This window comes from Poecilia formosa, unplaced genomic scaffold, assembly GCF_000485575.1.
Source record: "Poecilia formosa unplaced genomic scaffold, Poecilia_formosa-5.1.2 Scaffold44, whole genome shotgun sequence".
NCBI lineage: Eukaryota > Metazoa > Chordata > Actinopteri > Cyprinodontiformes > Poeciliidae > Poecilia > Poecilia formosa.
This window is the reverse complement of record NW_006799983.1, coordinates 801,203-821,073: the sequence shown is the minus strand read 5'-3', so window position 1 is coordinate 821,073 and position 19,871 is coordinate 801,203. Positions and strand designations below refer to the sequence as shown.

General features: G+C 37.2%; 1 long non-coding RNA gene across 1 annotated transcript in view; it reads left to right on the top strand.

The window, feature by feature from the left end:
* Positions 1 to 19,871, top strand: part of LOC103137873 (uncharacterized) — a 94,374-nt gene that overhangs the window by 65,396 nt on the left and 9,107 nt on the right. Inside the window, exon 3 of the long non-coding RNA XR_476194.2 lies at positions 19,694 to 19,781. This is a non-coding gene — a long non-coding RNA (uncharacterized LOC103137873). The remainder of the gene's footprint in view (positions 1 to 19,693; positions 19,782 to 19,871) is intronic.

Below are 19,871 nucleotides of genomic sequence, written 5' to 3'. Positions count from 1 at the left end.
GTAATAATACAAATTTAAAGTAACATGCTTGTATTTGCTTGCACAAGCCCCACAATCCATACAAGCTTACTGGCTGTTCTCTTACAAACACACACACTAAACACATGAGGACATTTTTAACCTTTATACCTTTTTGCTAATGTCAAATTTTTTTGTTTTTATCCGTTTTTATTTTAGCCTATGTGGTATTACTGCGCTAATCAAGTACACTTTTATTCAGTAGTTACTATTTTAACGTGCTACACTAATAAAATTTGATAACGTCCCAGAATATACTGGAGTTTGAAGTTGTAATGCTGCAAAATGTGACAGAGTTAAAGAGTTCGCCTCTTTTGCAAGGCACTACAGTCATTCTCAATGTCCTACAGCAAACAACACAACAACCACTTCGGCTCTCCCATTGGTTTAGTATCACTGGTCTGTCTTTTTGAAACTGATAATGATCACAGTCATGTATATGCAAGGGGAAATAAATCAAATCATATTTTTCACAGGATAGCCATTAGATCCTTGTACTTCTGTCTCTGTGCATCAACAAACTAATTATGTCACATTTTACAAACAACACATGATATGTTGGGTTCCACACATTAAACAAAAACAACCACTGATGCCAATCATGGCCTAAATTACACATCCAATTATGTGCCTTAACACTGAAGGCAAAACAAGGTAATTTGTGTTTCCCTATGATTTAAAACGACAGACACAGCCGTCTATAAAATAAACGTGTCAAGGCGTATCTCAAAAAACGTGAGTCACGGTAGAGGCAAGATAAAGGCCGTTCGCTTAGGCTGTCATTCCAGTTTCACTCTTGGTGTTGATGTTTCCTTTTAAGCAAACATACAGTATGAATACATGGATGAATGGGACGCTGGTAAGATTCCAGTATAACACGATATTTATGAGTCAGATGTTTTGGATTGAAAATAGATTCTGAACCACTTCTGTTTCTGAATTACAGGTCCAGCACTGCATTGGTTAACACTCTTGTGGCTTAAAATGACACTTCCCCCTATACTTTTGTGAAGAGTTGCTTGAAGTGACTCCAACAGGAGGGTAAAATTGACCAATTTTCTGATTAATTCAGCCACTAACTTTCTTTTTTTTTTATCGTCCTGGGGCACTCAGTCTGTGTATGGTGCACTGAACTATCAATCATCCAAGTTTATTTGTAAAATACATTTCAGAAACAAGGCAGTACAAAGTGGTTTACATTATAAAAACACAAAAATACAAAGTTGTAGAACACAAAGTCAACAATTGAGAAAACCAGTAAACGTTACATTTTGCCAAGTACCATCATTGCACATCAAAATGTTGGTCAGTGTTTCATTTATTATGGTTCAAAAGCAACTCTAAACAAGTGGGTCTTCAGTCTAGATTTAAAAGAAATCAATGTTTTAGCTGTTTTGAGGTTTTCTGGAAGTTTGCTTTAGATTTGTGGTGGATATAAGCTGAATTCTGCCTCCCTACATTTGGTTCTGGTTTCAGGGAGAAGAACCAGAACCAGAAGATCTGAGAGGCCTGGAAGGTTGATACAACAACAGATCTTTAATGTATTTTGGTGCTGAGCCGTTCAGTGATTTATAAATTAACAACAGTATTTTATAGTCTGTTTTCTGAGCCAACAGTCATCCCCAAATGGTCAAGAAACCAGCAGGAAAAGAAAAAAGCAGTGATGGTGACATCATGGCAAATTTAAATCAAGGTGCATATGTGGTTAATATACATAATATTCACAAAAAACTTTCAATACTCAAAATGCCTGCCTTATCTTTAGTGTGCTCCTTTTATAGCAGGTTTGTCAGCATGCGCTCCCCATGGTTGCACTCCAGGGGAGTGTAACCTCAGTCTGTGAGGACCCTACTGTGAAGCAATGATTCTCATGTAGAGCTGCCATAGTTTTATCACCCAGTCCATGCTGCGCTGTGTTCTCTTCCACTCTGCCCCCCCTGTGACTAAAGCTTGACATGTGTCAGTGGTGCGTGTTAGTGTTGGGAGATGGGATGGAGAAAGGGCAGCGTTGGTCTCCCATGTATGAGAAATCAATGATTTGCCAAGGTGAGGACATTCTGCAACAGTTGAGAGCTTCCCAGCGAAACTACACATATCTATACATTTCTTACAACATCTAGAAGATGGTGTTTATTATAATTTATTTTGTTCATTTTGTCATGTTTTGCTAGATTCAAAACAAATTAAACTTTTTTAAGGTTGCTTAATATTTTATACCGTCTGTCTTTCTGACAGAGAACTGACAGTATGAAGTTACATCACAGAGAGAATAAATCATAAAACATTGTGAATATAACATTTTCCTTGTAGGAAATGACTTGTTTCACTTACTTATCCCATCAGAGTTGCATTAAAAATTGATAAATCCACCAAAGCAGTACATTAGTATTATTGAAACCTCAAAAATACTTTGTTACATGTACATAAATGAAACAAACCAGCAAAAAATGAGCTTTTTCTAAAAATTACTTATTTGATAAAACATTTGTTAAAAATCAGAACCATTTAAAATAATTCAAGGTCTGTTATGAGTAGCGAGTATGGCTGGAGTCTAGTGGGTCTGGATCAAAGAACATACCAGAACCTCTTAGCCTGGAAAAGAAAAAAAAATATGCCAAATGATTCAAAAAAGAAATAATGATGATACCCAAGATGCTATGCTACTGGTTTTACCTTTCTGAAAACTATCGTTTTTCCTCCATAAAAATACTTTAGAAAGAAAACATAAAAAATAGAAAATACAAACTATATTAGCATTATTTTATTCCAGACAATCTGGGATAAACCATTTTAAATAGACATAAAATAGCAGGAAGCATTTTTCTATGGGCTTTGAGCCGGCAGAAATGCCTTGGTGTATGGAAAAGCATCAAATGTTAGTCCTGCTTTTGGCACAATTTGAAAACACTGGCATTGTATAGCAGTGTGAATCATTATGAAACTCCAACCGCTTGTTTGAAGAAACCTCCCGCTACGAGCTTCTTTAATCACAGTCCAGAAGCACAAATTCCAACTTCAGGTTGCGGTAGAGTATATTTGTGGGATTATTTCATAACTGTAATTACCGAGATGGTTTAAAGACAATGATAAAAGGGATACAGAGACTATATTTTGTATAAGAAACAGGGCACTGCTATAACACTATGAGTTCAGTAAAACATGTGAATGCAAAATTGTGTTTTTAAGTTACTTAAGCAGATGATTAAGTTGCTCTACTTTCTGCTTTGAAGACATTAAGTTTAGCAAAATCTGCTCGCTCAGCTGGCCTTGATCATAGTAATGGAGGTGAGTTGGAAGCTCACAAAAAATGATAGGAAAAGTTTGATAAGTCTTCGACAGGGACAAAAACTGTCATGGTGACGGATATCTGAAGTGGAGCGCAGCCCTTTCATTAGTGTAGCACAATCCTGCAGCCATCTGTTTCAGATGACATGAGTGGGGTTCACTTGAAGGGCCCATAGGTTTCCAGGTGAATGACCAGGCAGCTGTGTTTAATTTTAGCTTGCAAAAGTGTAACTAAAAATGTCTGTTACATCATTGGGTCCTATATTTAGACTCCTCATTTTAAATCTTTAAATTTTCCATTGTGAAATAAATACACTAACGCTCCGTCCATCGTCAATATTAATCGCACAGGGTTGAAATGTGCCTGTAAAACAAAGTAACTTTAACAGGAATAAATAAAACTTTTCCAAAGCGAGCTTTAGAGCTTACTGAAACGGCCGGAGAGGGAACTAATTTTTCATGGTCAGTGAAGGTTGCACTGATCCCAGAGCTTAAGATATCATTGATCACATGCAAAGCTATGTGAAGAGGGGTCTGTTGAAGCAACAAGAGTCTAAAGGGGAAAGTATAATGAGGCAAAGCACAGGCGCTAATGCATAACCAAAAGAGAGAAGCAAGAAGCAAAATGGGAGATCCTAATGTGAAGGTTTATTCTGAGAGAATGTGTGATAAAAGAGACTTCTGTCTGCTTGTGTCGCCTTCTTATTGTTCTTTCAAAGAAGGTCAATTATATAGCAGTTCTTGCGAGGCTGAACGAGGTATTCAGCAGAGCAGACAGGCACGCACATTGTCGTGGGAGATGTGATGTTTGCCGCAGTAGGTGTGAAGTGAGCGAGCAATGATGGGCAGATAAAGCACTTAGATGAATGTATAACAAGCCAGTAGATTAATAAAACACAAGAAGCAAAAGGAAAAAAGCTCTCCAGCCTTTTCCTTTTAGACTTTTTTTTCACTGTTCCCTTGGCAAACCACGTCTGTACCCAGGCATAGGCTCTGTAAATGGACTCCACAGGCTCCAAGCATGGTTGCATTACGCTGAAGCAAATGCTGAAAATTAGCATTCAAGTCTCGCCTGCCAGACAAGTCTGGGAATTTGGTGAGACTGTGAATTATGTCTGACGATTCTCATATTTTCCTTCTGCATACGTGAATAAAAAAAGCACTTAAAAAGCTTAAAAATAGCTTCTTCTTCTTTTCATCCAGTGAAATGTTTTTCATTCAGCAGGAAAATTATGAGGATTCCCATGGTACTGAGATTGTAAAAGGAGGTTGCACAGAAGCACAACCTGTAAACTTAGGGGGAATGTTACAGGTGAGTTGGGAATTAAATACACTATGTTACCAAAAGTATTTGCTCATCTGGATTCGGTTCACAGACTTACCCTTGAGTGTTGGCCCAGCTAAAACAGCTTCAACTCATCTGAGAGAGCTTCCCACCAGAAGTGCATTTTGAGTTCCTATACACTGATGTTGGATATGGGCCTGGCTCTCATATTTATTCCAGTGATTTTCTATCAGATTAAGTGACTCTGTGCAGGCAGGTGTGACCCTTGTGCAGGCCATAGTCCTCTACGCTGTCGTCACAGGTTTGAGTCCCAGCTTGATGACCTTTGCTGCATGTCTTTCCACTCTCACATCCCACTTTCATGTCTCACAACTGTCACATAAAGGCCTGTAGATCCAATAAATCCTTTAAAATGAATAAAAGGCTGAGCCAATTCCTGAAAAAACTTAAAATCATTAGCATCTTTGCATTTTTTTTTATAACAGAAAATTAGTAAAGAGATTCACTAACATAAGATTTAACAACGATGGGGGGGAAAAAAATTTGCTCTGCCCCAGTTATATCCTACTGGGCACTAAGAAAGGGGGAGCTAGTCTTTTTATGGCTCCTACCTCTTCCTGAGCAGTTTTCCCTTTTTACTGTCTGGCTTTTACATTTTAATCACAGAAATACACCCCAGAGTGTGTTTATTTCTGGCATCAGCTGTAGCACAGTATCCAGCTCTGAAAATACCTGGCTGTTGTCTCCACATGCTGGCGGACTGTTGAGGCCTGTAACTCCCTTCCTCCATTTAAAATCGGACACAATAAAATAACAGTAAACAAACTTAATCGAAATAAAAACACCTATGTAAACACCCCAACTCTAAAATTACTCTTAGTTCATACAAAGACCAAAGAGGCACAGTGAAACATGCAGAGCATGGAGCCCAGACACTTAGCCTGACCACTGCATCCCCCAATGATCCCAAAATCTGGTCAACCCGGTCACTGGGAACCTGGCAGTAAGGCTGCCCGGCAAAGATGAGTGAGACTCCCCAAAGAGCCCCCAGCCAGCTTGATGGGGAATGGCACTCCACAGCGTTCAGGACCCAGAGGATCAATGAGGGTTGGGGTATCATGTCAGTCAAGGGGATGGGACCCCTGCCAGGGTCCAGTTCAATCCTTCCAGCCCACAGTCGATCTGGCATACATCTTAAATAAATGGTTACAATTTTAAGCCCTGTTTGGTTGACTCGGTTGGCCTTTTGAGTCCAATGCATCATTATTTAATTGTGAGGGCTTGTGCGTGTTATATGAAGACCACCTGAGAACTAGTCTAATAAGTTAATTCTACTCATTTGAATTTGCAGGACTTTAGCTTAATAGGAGGCTGTGTGTTTTCTAAGAGCACAATGTCATTTTGATCACATAATGATGTATTTCAATTGCATAGTTAAAAATTTTGTTTGTTTTGCAATTAAAATTAGCCTGTTCAGCACATTGTCATTCATTACTCTCCGCATTTTAAGAATTCAGTTACACATTTTTTTTTGTTTTTATTCAAAACCACTTGCCTGTTGGGAGAAGATAAAGTTAAGTGAGCTCTCTGTTTGGTAAATTGATGATTTCCTGATGATTTACAGACATAATTGCAATTAACTGTGCTATAGCTAATTAGTAAGCACATGGTCACCAGAGAAACAACCGTCAAAATGTTCTAATGAAAACAATTCCACTGTTTTTTTTTTTCTGGCTTTTTGCTTTCTACCACTTTCTCTCTCATCAGTTTTTATCACTGTTCCTAATCTAGATGCACTTTGCCGCTTGCTACTGAGTTACTAAATGAGAGTTATAAAGACATCTGCAACCTGGCAGCTTTTCTAATGTGCAGCAGGGATTTTGTCTTTTGTCAGCTGTAGGTTAGGTTTTATAAAAATGTCGGACAAGAATTTTACGTTGTCTGATTAAACATAGCCAGTTGCATATGATATGCAATTTGTCGCTTGCTATATCATACCAAATTGCATTCTATGGACTCGCACTGTGTACTCTAAAATCAGACTTGTACTGCATCAAGATGGAAGGGGGGATTGCATTTTTTAATATGTTTTTCCCATATGATATATTGAAAATTAATTGGGTTTTCCATAGAGTGGATCATTAGTAAAAAAGAAACATGTAAGAGGTACTGTTGAGAAGTTGCCCTACATAATGTCGTTGTGCTATGATGACACAGATTTGTGCACCAGTCCCTTCTATACCAAAACTTATGCTGCCACCGCTGTATTTAACTATTAGTATGGGATCCTCATCTTTGTCCCCTTTTATATGTATCGTTGGTCATTGGCCAAACTCTTCCAGTCTAGTCTTATCAGAACAATGGACAAGTCTTCAAAAATTAAGGCCTATTCCTCTTTCTTTGTTGGTTCAGGGGTAATTGCTTTGTCCTTTGTGACTGGCTTTCAGCCCATATCAGTTCAGGACCTCGTACACTTGGGATAATTACAAATGTCTGCCAGCTGCAGCAGAGCATCTTTTTATCAACAACATTTTTATTTATTTATTTATTTATTTTTTTGCTTTTGCAGTTGAGACTGAGGCACATTTTGCATTTAAACCATTTTATCTTAAGGATACAGAACCTCTCACCTTCTTTATTATTTATGATTGGCTGAACATTCTGACATATTTCTTTAAACAGGTGAAAGTATTACTCTCATACAAGAGTTTGCACCCAAGCATGAACCAGACTTGTGGGGATCCTGAATCAATTTTGACAAATTTAATCGCAATGTCACGGATGAAAGCAATATGTTTGAGATTTTGATACATCCATAAATATGCAGCAGTTTAACACAAATTTTGGAAATTGACCAATGAGATGCTACAAAGCCCGTAACATTTGTGCTTTCAAAAATTGTACAAAGACATAGTAATATAGTGACTTTAAAAGAGAAAGAGGATTGTAGGAATCCTACCAATGTTTTGATCTTTTTAAAATATTTAACTCGTCTGTCCTGTAATGCCATATTATTCCATTTCTACAAAAAACACAACTATCCTACTAATAACATTGCTATTGGACAATGTCTCCCACCCCATTCATGAAGTTGTTGGGGTGTTCAGTCTGTCACTGAAGAGCTCCTTCAGTGACAGACTGCTACATCCCAGGTGCCCAAAAAAGCATTATCAAAGATCTTTCCTCCCACCAGCTGGAGGACGACGAACAAACTCCGTAATTATTTACACCACTGCTGTTATTTGACATTAACTTAAAATACCATTCTGGCTGTTATTTTCAAGGTTTTTTTTTTTTTTTTTGCTTTTTGTCATTGTGTTTATGCATAAACATACATGCACATTTGGTACACTTTCTTCTTTAAGAAAGAAAAAAGAGACTGCCATCTTTAATAGCTGTGTAGTATGCCCCTTGCAAACTTGAAAGTCTCTTTTTTTTGATAAACAACTTCCCCAGTCTCAAGTCTTTTGAGACTTTCGTGTGAAATGACACGTATCCTTTTGACCTTTAACTTGCTGCGGGTACATCTGAATTGTGCCACTGTGGGACAATTAAAGGATACATATATTCTATTTTACATAGTCTCTTCAAAAGCTGCATTTTGTGATGTTATCCTGCATCTTTTTCAAAAGCAATGTCAGGTTGGATAATGGTCAGTAGAGTGATGGCATCAAAGGAACACAAGATACACAGAAGTAGAAACTCTTCAAAGGTAAATGGAGGAGAGGGTGTCTTTGATGCTAAGCACTGCCTGTAATAGAGGGCAAGAATTAGATAGCAAGCTTAATACCCGAGCATCCAAAGACACAGAGGCCCAAGCATATACACACACAAACATACACACCACATTCCATCAGAGCTTTATCTGGCCTTTTATTTGCTTTTATCGAACATGGCGGGAGTAGCCTGCTCACCGTTAACAATGTTGGGCTAAAGTCATTTCACACAACACTACTTGGTCATGTAAGCTGACATCTTTTATATTCTCCAGCGTCCTTTGCTTGCTCTGTCGTGTGGCCTCATCAGGAGCAAGGAGTGGCGCAACGGGTTGGATTTCAACACCAATACGTGCCACAGAATGGGGTAAATTGTTTTAATTTCAAGCCTGGAGGAACCATTACTGGGAGGTGAGCATAACTCGCAGTGGCAGACAAAACTGCTAAGAAAGAAGGAGCACACATTCCTGGTGGGCTTTACTACATGCTGCAATAGGTTTAATGTTCAATACTTGGCAGTGGTGCACATTGACACTTTCACAATCAATTTGTTCTTTGGTTAGCACAAGGATGTGTGTGTCTTTGTATGTGTATCTTTGCGGTAATTGCAGTGCTTTTGCATCGGGTGTGTAAAAGGTTGTTATGGACATCTTTTTAATTAACCTCATGGCCTGTTACTATGCACGCTGCCAGGATACTGCTGACCTTACACCAATTTATGCCACAATAAAAGTGACAAGGTTATGGAAATACAGGCTGATATAAGACGTGACAGAGAGGTTGTTGGCCCAACCTTTAAAAGCCTGACTGAGGCCATTATCCTTGGTATCAGATGAAGAGGTATAAGATTGAAATGCCCCCTGAAGTTTTTGCTGAATGTAAGAACAGCATGTAGCAAGACCAACGCTGGACTAACAAAATCTGCTTACTTAGGTAATGAGTCACAATAAAATCCTTGGTCATTTCTTGAGAAACCGAAGCATGTGTTAAAGAAAAATGGACATTAAGTTTAAATTTAAACTATGTTTGCCACCTATATACATATATTCTAGCTGCTTGTTGACGGTTTGACTTCAGCCCGACCATGCTGGGCCCTTAATGATACACTTAGACAAACACACCTTTCGCAGTGTGAAACATCAGAGTGGCAGAAACATAGGTGTGCTTTTCTTCAATTGGTACAAGAAAGCTGCGGTATTGATGAGAAGGTGGATAGAGGTAAATACAGGACAGCCCTATAAGAAAACCTGTTAGAGGCCACAACAGGTTTTCTGAGATATGGATATCTCAGTCAGATATCCAAAGATAGTCTGACTGAGTTTGGGCATTTTTGCAAAGAACAGACATTGAGCTGTATTCAAATACACACAGCAATTTTTGGATTTTATGTAAAAAAAATAAAAATAAAAGCCAACTTTAATTTGTCTTTTATTTAAATACTCTGTGCTATTTGGTTATGGCCAGGCACATAAAATCTGAATAAAATATATTGACATTTATGGTTGTAATCTGTGAAAGGTTCACAGATAAATACTTTTGCAGTTCACTGTATGTTCAAGTAAATTTTGGGTTACCCAAGGAAAGCAGCTGAATAACAATGAAATAATGTTTATTTATAGAAAATTACACACCCGCACATTTTTGTAGTTGTAGTTGCAAAATGTGAAGTAACATTAAAAAACTGTGTTTGTATTATTTAAGATGTAACTTTGCTCATGTGGTCCAAGCAGTACATGCATTAAGTTTAAGGCATACAACAGATAGGATTGGCTGGAGTCATCGAAGCTACCAACCTCAAGTAAAACACAAGAGAAAACACTTACAAAGCTTGATACTCTAAAATTAGAAATGACTATTGATTAGATGCCATGTTTTTTTCCTCACTATTTTTTCCAAGAAATGGTTCAGCAGCACATAATTATCTTGTTATTCCAGTTAATTACTGATATATAATAACACAAAATACAAGGCGAGTCCCTGAAAATGACAACATAACAAAATGAATGGAAGGACATTTGGGGTAAAAGTTAGATCTGTTCTCCACAAGGTGCATGTATCATAAAACTCCGGGTCATTCTGCCTGTCTAACACTGAGTCAGACTTATTAATATAAATGCAACTGTGACTCATGGGGTGTTCCTGGAAAAAAATTCAAAATATGTGCCATATCTGCTAAGCCGGGCAAAAAATATTGATGGAAAATAAAAATCAGTTGATGAGGTACAACAGTCTGTACGTTTTTAGTTTGCAGACCAGTGTTTTTGGATAATAAGGTTTGAAGAAAAGAAAAATGCTGGTTGTATGAAAAACATGTCAAATGTATCTAACCATGAGACTTTTATCAGGGTGAAATTAATTCTTGAGTTTCATAATCATTTCATGTCTTTCTTTTTTTTTTTTTTCTTTAAATATGTCTGTGAGCACATTTCTTTTGTTTTTTTAATGTTCCCCCTTGTTTTACTGCCAATTTGGCCTCCTCCACATTTTAAACCAGCACAAAGTTGTAACAATTTGAGTACAATTGTAATTGACAACACAAAACAGACCAACAAAAAGTCTGTGATGGCAAATTCGCCATGCTTTTTAAAATTAGTGATCTGTTTACAGTGGATGTTTCAGCCAGAGTCAATCAAGTTCTGGATACAAAAACAACAAAATAGACCTCGCACGCAATTTTAGTTTGGGATGTAGTAAGGGAGGTGTGTTTTGTGTCCAGTAGACAGCTAGATGAAATATGTGCTTACATTGCATCAAGCACAGACAATCTCTTGTTGCTATGACCTTGTCCAGCAGAGTAAACTTCTCCTGTTATACATCAACAATGATTTTAAAAAAGTATTTGCTAAATTGCAGAATAATTAGTGAGAATTTTTGCGAAAATGTTTTCAACTTTCTTCAAATACACAGAACTGCCTTTAAGCTGTATGATTTCGATAAAACCTGTTTGACAGTAGTGAATGAGAGAGAGAGAGAGAGAGAGAGAGAGACGTACAGGGTGCGAGGGCGAGTACACAGGGGAAAAGGAAATAAATCTAGCTCTAAAGAAAAACTAGACTGAAGAAACCCAATTAAACTGGAGTATGAAAGAATAACTATGCGAAATAAACATAACTAGAAACACTAAGAAGAACTGAAGTGAGAACAAGGCAGAACTAAATGACGAAATCCAAAACCAAACTCAAACAAGCCCAGATCCTAACAGATAAAATAATTTCATTTATGAGCTACAACCTCAAATCCTAACAATATACAGCACTAAAGAAGTCTAATATAATTCTCTCTCTTGTTTAGTTACTTTTTACATGTGCATGTGGCTGTATATATGTAAACTATGAAATTACACAAAAAATGTAAAAACCCATGTCATGTGTATTTGTAGTCCGGTAAAAACCAGCCCCTTGTTTTACGCTTTGCTGCATCCAGAGGGTCTGGTTTGACGTCACTGTACACAACCTCTCCTGTTCCTGATTGGCCTGTTTGCAATTCAAGTAGAGAAATCAAACCCAACGAGAAAAATCCCAGACAGAGCACTGAAGGGAGATGAGAAACGAACAGAACTGCATATGTAGGCAATGGCCAGGCTAGTGTATTTCAGTAATAACGTTGATTTTTCTTTATCCATTCTGGAATAGAGATGCCGTAGCTTTAGATAATTTGCATAATTCTTGGCTCCTGCCACAGGAAGGATTTTCCAAAACAGAGAAGCAGTTTTTTCTTTCAGGAGATTTTCAGTGTAATTTTTATTATTATTATTATTATTATTATTATTATTATTATTATTGTAAACTTCAGTGATTTCTTATCTGGGCAAATACTTTTTGGGGTCACTGTCTTAGGCCTCTTTAATATTCAAAGCTCTGATTACAGAACAAAGCTGGTTTTCATCCAGCCTCTCTGAGAACATGTTTAATTTTTTGGTCTGCTTTGTGAATGGCTTCTAGCAGCGTCTGATGATCTGCTGTGCAACATGTCTGAATGCTGTTGAGTTTGGGCAGGATGAAGCATCTTATGTGAACACATCAGGGGAAGGAGACATTTAGTCATACATCTCTGTGAGAACATTTTTTTGTCTGTATCAACACTCGCACGCTGTGCTTAAGTACATCCATGGATTCCAAAGGCCGACAGCTATTAGGGACGCTCTTCTGCAATGGCAAACATCATTGCTCTGCATGAACATCTGTTCATTAAACTGAAACTGCTCCATTACCAGCTGCAGAAATTAACAGGAGACTTGTGCCAAAGTACCACTCAAGCCTTGGAAACACAGAGAGACAGTATACATTTGCTCTTTCAATTATTACTTACAACTAAAATGAACATACAGAGCCTGTTTGCAGATTGGGGGAGAGGCAATTGACCTTCTCTTTATTCCAGAGGTATTGAGCAGGAAGACAAGCAGCAGGAAGACGAGCAGCATGATGCAATATCAGAATAACAGAGAAATTAATGAAACCTCCTAAATGAGATCCGTATATTTATAGAAGCGACACAAACGTTTCATAGCTTGGAGCCCACACAGACTTTTATAAACTTATTACTGTGAAGTATAAACATTCTGAAAATGAATTGCCGAGTGTTTTAATTTTTTTTATTTTTTATTTTTTATCCGAGTTTGGTGAAGCCAATTTATCACTAGACGCGTATTGTACCTTACTTTTCAGTAAGTAATAAGCAATATTTCATGTATCTGTAGAAGTCCTGTAAGACTGAGTTTGTTGGAAAGCTTAGGCAAACATTTAATCAGATCTGTTTGAACACCCATATTTTTCCACAGTTTTAAACAAATTACTTCCTGCAGTTGCTAAGTTTCTCTGGACCTGCTGTACTTTGTCTGTGCTGAAGCTGCCACTCCTGTCATTCCTTGAAATAAAACATAAGCTTTGAGTTGGATAAGCAGCTTTTGCCTGTCTAGCTGTGTTGTTTATAGGTGAGAGAACCCAGTAGGTTGATGGTTCATAAAGGTGTCATGCCAGAATTTAGCTCCTTGGTGGTAGTAATGGGAAGTTCAGCTTTTTGGCTCCCAAATGGCTCATAGTTCATCATTTGTAACCTCATGTTTTAGCTTAACTTTGCAAATACGAATACTTTCTATTTTAATCAATCCTTTTGCATTTACTTTTTTTTTTTAATGAGAAGCCTTATACTTTTCGAATTTTATGCATTTGTTCTGTTACGAAAGCAGGCCTTGTTAATTTTGTGTCATATTTTCATCAAATGTTTCTTATTTAAGAAAAACAACAACAACAACAAAACACTACTAGCAAAGCTATCTAACAAAAACAAAACCAAACTCAGTAACCAAACTAGGTCCTCAGTACAGCTTGGTTGTTCAAATAAATAAATAAATTCCTGAGCTTGGATGGCCTGATGTGGTTCATCCTCTTAGTGATTTACATTGTTTCTGAGAAGACAAGCCGCCACGCTGCCAATGAAAATAAAGTTCTGAGCAGGTTGGAGTCACTGAGAGAGAGAGCTGAGCAATGAACGAGAAAAAAAAAAAAGTAGGAGCCGGCTCTCACTTCAATGCCAACAACTCTTTCGGTTCAGTATGCATCATGGAGGTATGCAGGCTGAAAGAATGTAGGAAAAAATATTTTATTGAGCAATGACATGAACACTTCACCTAAGACCAAAGGGTGCTCTGCCACAGCTGTTTCGCAGAACATTACATTTATTTCAGGATAATTAATTTTATGAGTTTGCATGAAAAAGGTTTATAGGATGCCTGTGATGTTTTTTTTTATGGTCTTCTATTTTCTTTACTGCACATTACTTTAAGGGAATGTGTAGGGAGGTTATGAACAATGTTTATATTTGTTCCAACGTAAATTTGCTTTTGTCTGTCTTTCTCGATTTGATATTCCATGTTCACATTTATGCTACGTCCAGTTTAAAAGGGCCTATGAGCAAGTTACAAACTGTTTTATTGGGTTAGATCGTATTTTTCAGCTTGAGCAGGAGGACAATGTTAGAAGATCTTTCCTGCCAGCAGCCATCGCCATCTTCAATAACTCTTTAAAGAATCTAAATTAATGAGTTACAACAACATTTAGTTCCCCTTTGGGGTGAATACAGTACTTTTGAATTTTCATTGCCTTGAATCCCCCCAATAATTTTAATAAATGATATTCATTCCCCCTATTAATTAAACAGGAGAAGGCAGCCTTACACTTTTGCTTAAAAACAGTCTTAATAGAAATGTGCTTGTACCAAGACTAGAAATCTTTGTACAAATATTTGCACTAAGACTTAACCTCTGGACGAATCGGTCTTGAATTTAAAAACGATTTCAGAATGAACATCTAACAAACATTTAATGTAACATTTTGGTTGGAAAATTACACGTTTGCAACCTTTATCAGTTGCTTTACATTTAATAAACATTTTTGAAACAATTTGGAAACTTTACAGTCTAACTGCTCTGGATGATTTAACCATTTCGTCTTTCATACAGTAGAACTTGTATAATATTTGTTTTTATTAAAAAAATATGCTGTTAAGTACATAAGTGTGATGGATGGTAAAATTACTCAAACTGTGCTTTTATGGCACGAAGCTTAACGGCTCACTTCTAGAGTAAATATTTTACATTCCTGTGTAATATAGATAAAATACATTTTTGATATGCAGTTTCCTTAAGAACATTTCTACATAGCAGAAATGACTCATGATGCATTCAATGAGCACAAATGCATCAGAGCACAGAGATATCAGCTCATCACAGTTGGACGTAAATGGCAACCAAAGGATGGCAAAGCTACCAGACCATCACACTACCACTGCCATGCTTGACTATAGTTAAGGTGTCACTTTCTGAAATGATGCTGCTTTTTCTTTTTGCATTAAAAAATATCCTCTTTTCTCTTTTGAGTCAACTTAATATTTTTCCAAAAGTGTGAAGAATCAGCAACATAGTTTTTGGCCTTTATGATTTTGTTGGCTTTCACATTGGTATTTTCTCAGGGATGCAGATTTTCCCAGACTTTTCCATGTTTTTTTGAATCATGAACAGTATCCTTAGCTGAGAAAAGTTATCCCTGCAGTGCTTTAGATGATGCTGTGGATTCTTTTGTGGCCTCCTAGATGAAAGGTTTATTACTGTTCCAGGTTTTCACTATTTGTAGCTAATGACTCTGGCTGTGGTATGCTGCAGTCACAAAGCATTGAAACTCTTTTCAAACTAATAGAAGTAAATTACTTTGTGTCTCTTCTGTTGTGGAATTTCTTCAGATTGAGGATGTGTTGCTTTTCAGTAAAGTTTATTTTCACCCACAAGTCATGAAGAGATGAGCTCATCATGAACAGTACTAGTATGACCTGGGGAGGTATTGAAAACAAATCAAATCTGGTTAATCACAGTAAATTCATGGTTTAACAAGTGAGCAGTAATATTGTCACATAGGGCTAAGTTGGTCTGTTTGAAAAACTGCTTTCAGTTTTTACTCAGGTTGTCTTTATCTGATAATAAAGTCTCTTTCTTGACATTATATTAATATAATGTCAGGAAAGAAGCTGTTAGAAAGTCAAAAGTGTCTGCACTGAAAAGTAAAAACTGTATTCTTGGCATTAGTGATTACAGAGCACAGGTTTGATATTTAGCACTTTTTAAGTTGTAATTTTTTGATTTTGTACAGTGATTGTATCTCGAGGCTTTCAGCGTATGCTTTAAAAGATTAGACTGTTTTTCCTGATCAGGGACTACAAATGGACACTAGCTTAAGCTAAATCTGGTGCAAAACATCTTTTGTTAACGTCTTTTTCATATCGTCCCTTATGCACATGAATAAACTAACTTGAGGCCACGAGTGTGGCAAAAAAAAAATTAAAAAAAATGGCAAAAACAGACGAAATCTGTAAAAGTTAAAATTCTTTGCAACTTTTTTCTTTGGTTTAAAGGGGCAGGATTATGTAACGTCCAGGCACATGTAGCATAATAAAGTAACTATGTTACCTTCAGTTGCCATAAAAGTGCAGCATTTAGACACCTGAATGGTTGCCATGGGAGACTAAAGGGTTTCTCAGACATGCATGAAAGAATCAAAGTAACACTCCAGGTATGCTTTTTGATGAGGGGAATAGCATTATAACATTATACAAAGCTCTAAAAGGTTGATTTTACATAATGCTCCCCCTTTAAATTGTGTTTTAGGTTCATTTTGTTTTTAAAACATCCCCTTGGTTAATTACCTCATTGCATAATTACTTAACATTCATCACCTAGAAACCCATCCACTTGTCGTAAGTGTTGAAAATTACTTCATTTTTTTTCCATAAGGGCACTGGGAGAGTAAGATAGAAACCATACTTCCAAATTAGCATTAATGAAGTGAGTTATACAAAGCGGCTAGCTCTCAAAAGACATACACCATCAAGTGACATAAGGAGGTGAGAGGGAGGCATGTATTAACACACAAGGAACTTCCTCGACACTTTTTAATTGCCACCTTAACCCCTGGGGTCAGAGCCATTTAGTGTCTACAAAATCATGACAAGAAGATGGCAGAGAAGGAGAAAATCCAGGGTGCACACTGCATCAACCTCACTTATGCTGTTTATCCTCTGACACCATGTTCCCTATAGTACTTTGCCAATAAACCACTAAAACTCCCCCAAGACTCCTTGTATACATGACAAGCCTGCTCTGCTGTTATAACCCTTCTCACTTGGCTGGTAAGTGCAGTTCTTAATTGCCAACTTATGTCATTTGGGCAAACTTTGGAGCTATAACCACAGGCATCACTGGTTGCAGAGAGTGCATTGCATAACATAAACGCAGTCATAAAACACAATAAATGGCTTTTTGCTCTGGGGATTTCACTTGAGGCAGAGGTGTTTCATAGGAACAATGCAGTAGTTTAAGGATGAAGGATAAAGTGAAGGTTTTAAAGGACTTTTTTCATCAGTAAGTAAGACTTTTTCAAAAAAAAGTTCTTCTAGTCCTTTATAGACCCCCTATAGCTTGGCATAATAAAAAAAGCCTTAAATAGACCTTGCTTCCAAAAAGGAAAATTACTTTGTCAGAATCCTTTAACAAGGGGACAGCAACGATCTACTTGTACATCTACATAATGTGTTATTTTCTATAACTTATCTAAAATGAAACATTTGCAGGGTTAAAATTATGAGAAAAACAACCAAACAAACAAACTGTAGTTTCCTGACAATGTTTCTCTCTGGCCTTGTAAAACCATTGGAGCTACGGTTACGTTTAAACTTTATGACAAAGAATTTCTAAAGCATTTACCAACTGTGGAGAGGGTCACTCATTCTGTTGTAGAAATGTAGTACATTACATTACAGAGTATTTATATAGTTATGTAAAGTTATCTATTTGCACTCAATTAATACCTCATGACCAACTCCCAATCAGCAATCGCACAGTTGCACAAAAAAAAATAAATAAATAAAATAAATAAATAAAAAAAACTTGTTTGAAATTCTAGTTTCCCCCCATTAGAGTATCACAAGGTTGAAACAGGACCATGAGCCAAATTTATCTGAAGTGTCTCGTTCCTCTTATACTCAGACGAGGAGCGTCTCCCCACTTCTGGGGTTTTCCTCCTTCTTCTTTGCAGTTGCAGATTCAAAAGTTCAATGTGTTGAAGTACAGTATGAGCAGACTGCATCTGAACATCAGAGTTATACAGTGAGAGAACAGGATTCGATGAGTTATGGAACCCTGGGATGTAGCTGTGCACTTTGAGCTGGAGCTTCATACAACTGCTGGAAGTATTGTGCAGTGTATGCTCAGCTTCACCAAACTAATTGAGGTTTGCACCAGGAAGCCTCCTTTGAAATATTAATGATGCTTTAATCATGTGCACCTGATGTGAAATGCCAATTTGTGATGATGGCTTCTTCAGTTCTGATTTATGTCCTGCATGAAAATTTACACAAGCTTGGTGGAAATGACGAGGGTGAAAGGGCTCCAGAAAACCCTCGTGTACTGGAAAAGCTTTCTTGTTAGTCGAAACTCCAGTAGATTTGGACAAAGATAAACCATTAGACTGAATTGTTTTACTGGGAAAAATACTCTAATATTCAGAAATCAATACTTTGTTACCACATAAGAATTGTTGCACATATAGTTTCAAAGATCTGTGAGGAAAACATTCAGATATTAACATGGTTTTTCAAGGTTGCTCTGACAGTCTGTGCTGTCATCTGGGTTTTGTACTGTATCATTTCCAATCAGCTGTGTGAAATGATTGAAAAATAAAAACAACACAGTTTTTAAAGACAATTACCTCTCCAATCTCAAGGCAATCAAGAGCCCTGTTCATCAGTTCAACATATTCAATTTCTCTTTAGACCAGAAAATGATTACACCAGAATAGTCATCACATTGAAATGCTTCGGGGAAATATTCCAGTAACGGAGTTGTCATTCCACTGAAGGATAATATTTGACCCTGTCTAATTAAGGCTAATTTAAATTGGAAAGTTACAAAAGAGTCCAAACTACCATGTGAACAGAAACGTGATGTTTAAAACAGGTAGTTGTACTGTGGGAATTCAGACGATTTGCCATTCATCCCTGTTTGTTGTTACTTCTGGACAGTTCAGCAGACCGTGATATTTTCTTAAACTAAATGTCATGAAATAATTCAAGCATAAAATGTCAGACTAATTCAGGACACAAGCACAAAATATGAGCTTGCGCTGTGCTGGCTTGAACCCCATGGGAACCAGTTATTAAAGCAAGAAGGTGGGCCACTGAAGTGATGGAAGAAAAAATGTCTGCAAGTATACCTCAGATTGATTTTTACAACATAAAAGAAGGTTTTAATCTCCGTTTCTCAAATATTCTTCAAGCAATATCTGTGGTTTAGTTTTATTTTGATGTTTGAAGTAACCCTCAAGAAATCCAGTGAGATTTGTATGGACTGTTTTTAAAAGGGTGGTATTATGTATTTTCCAGACACATAATGCCATTTAGCATAATCAAATAACTATTACCTTGAGTTATAAAAATGCTGGCTATATTCAACATGATATAGAAGAAATTTGGCTTTTTAATTTGGCGCAATTTTAATGCGTCTTTGTCAAACATGCATGACATATTCAAAGCAGCACTACAAGTATGTTTCCGATGAGGGAATAACATTATAGAATAACATGCTTAAAAAGTTGATATTACGTAATCTTCCCCTAAAAGAAAAAGGTCCATAAGCAGTACAATTAAAAGCTTTACACATATCTCATACAAGAAATCTCTGAAACAAGATATTAAATGAAAAAGCTGCAGAAGACGGTAGGGCAGTGAGGAAATACAGAGGACAAAGGCGGCAACTTCAGACCACACTGTAAAAGATCACTGAGCATTGCGTAGGCAGGCTGGCTCGTTTACCACTGCATGCGAGTTAACCATCTGGTGTCTGTCTCAGGGAAACCGCTCCTCTAAATACTGCTTCTTGATTGCATCTGATTGGTGCCAGCTGGAGGCTTCACCTGCCTGTACACCCGACAAGTAAGGTAGGAATATAACAGTCACACAGCTCAACCCAGCGTGCAGCCACATGGATATAACGGTTCGCCAGTTTGTTTGTCAGACTGTCAATAATC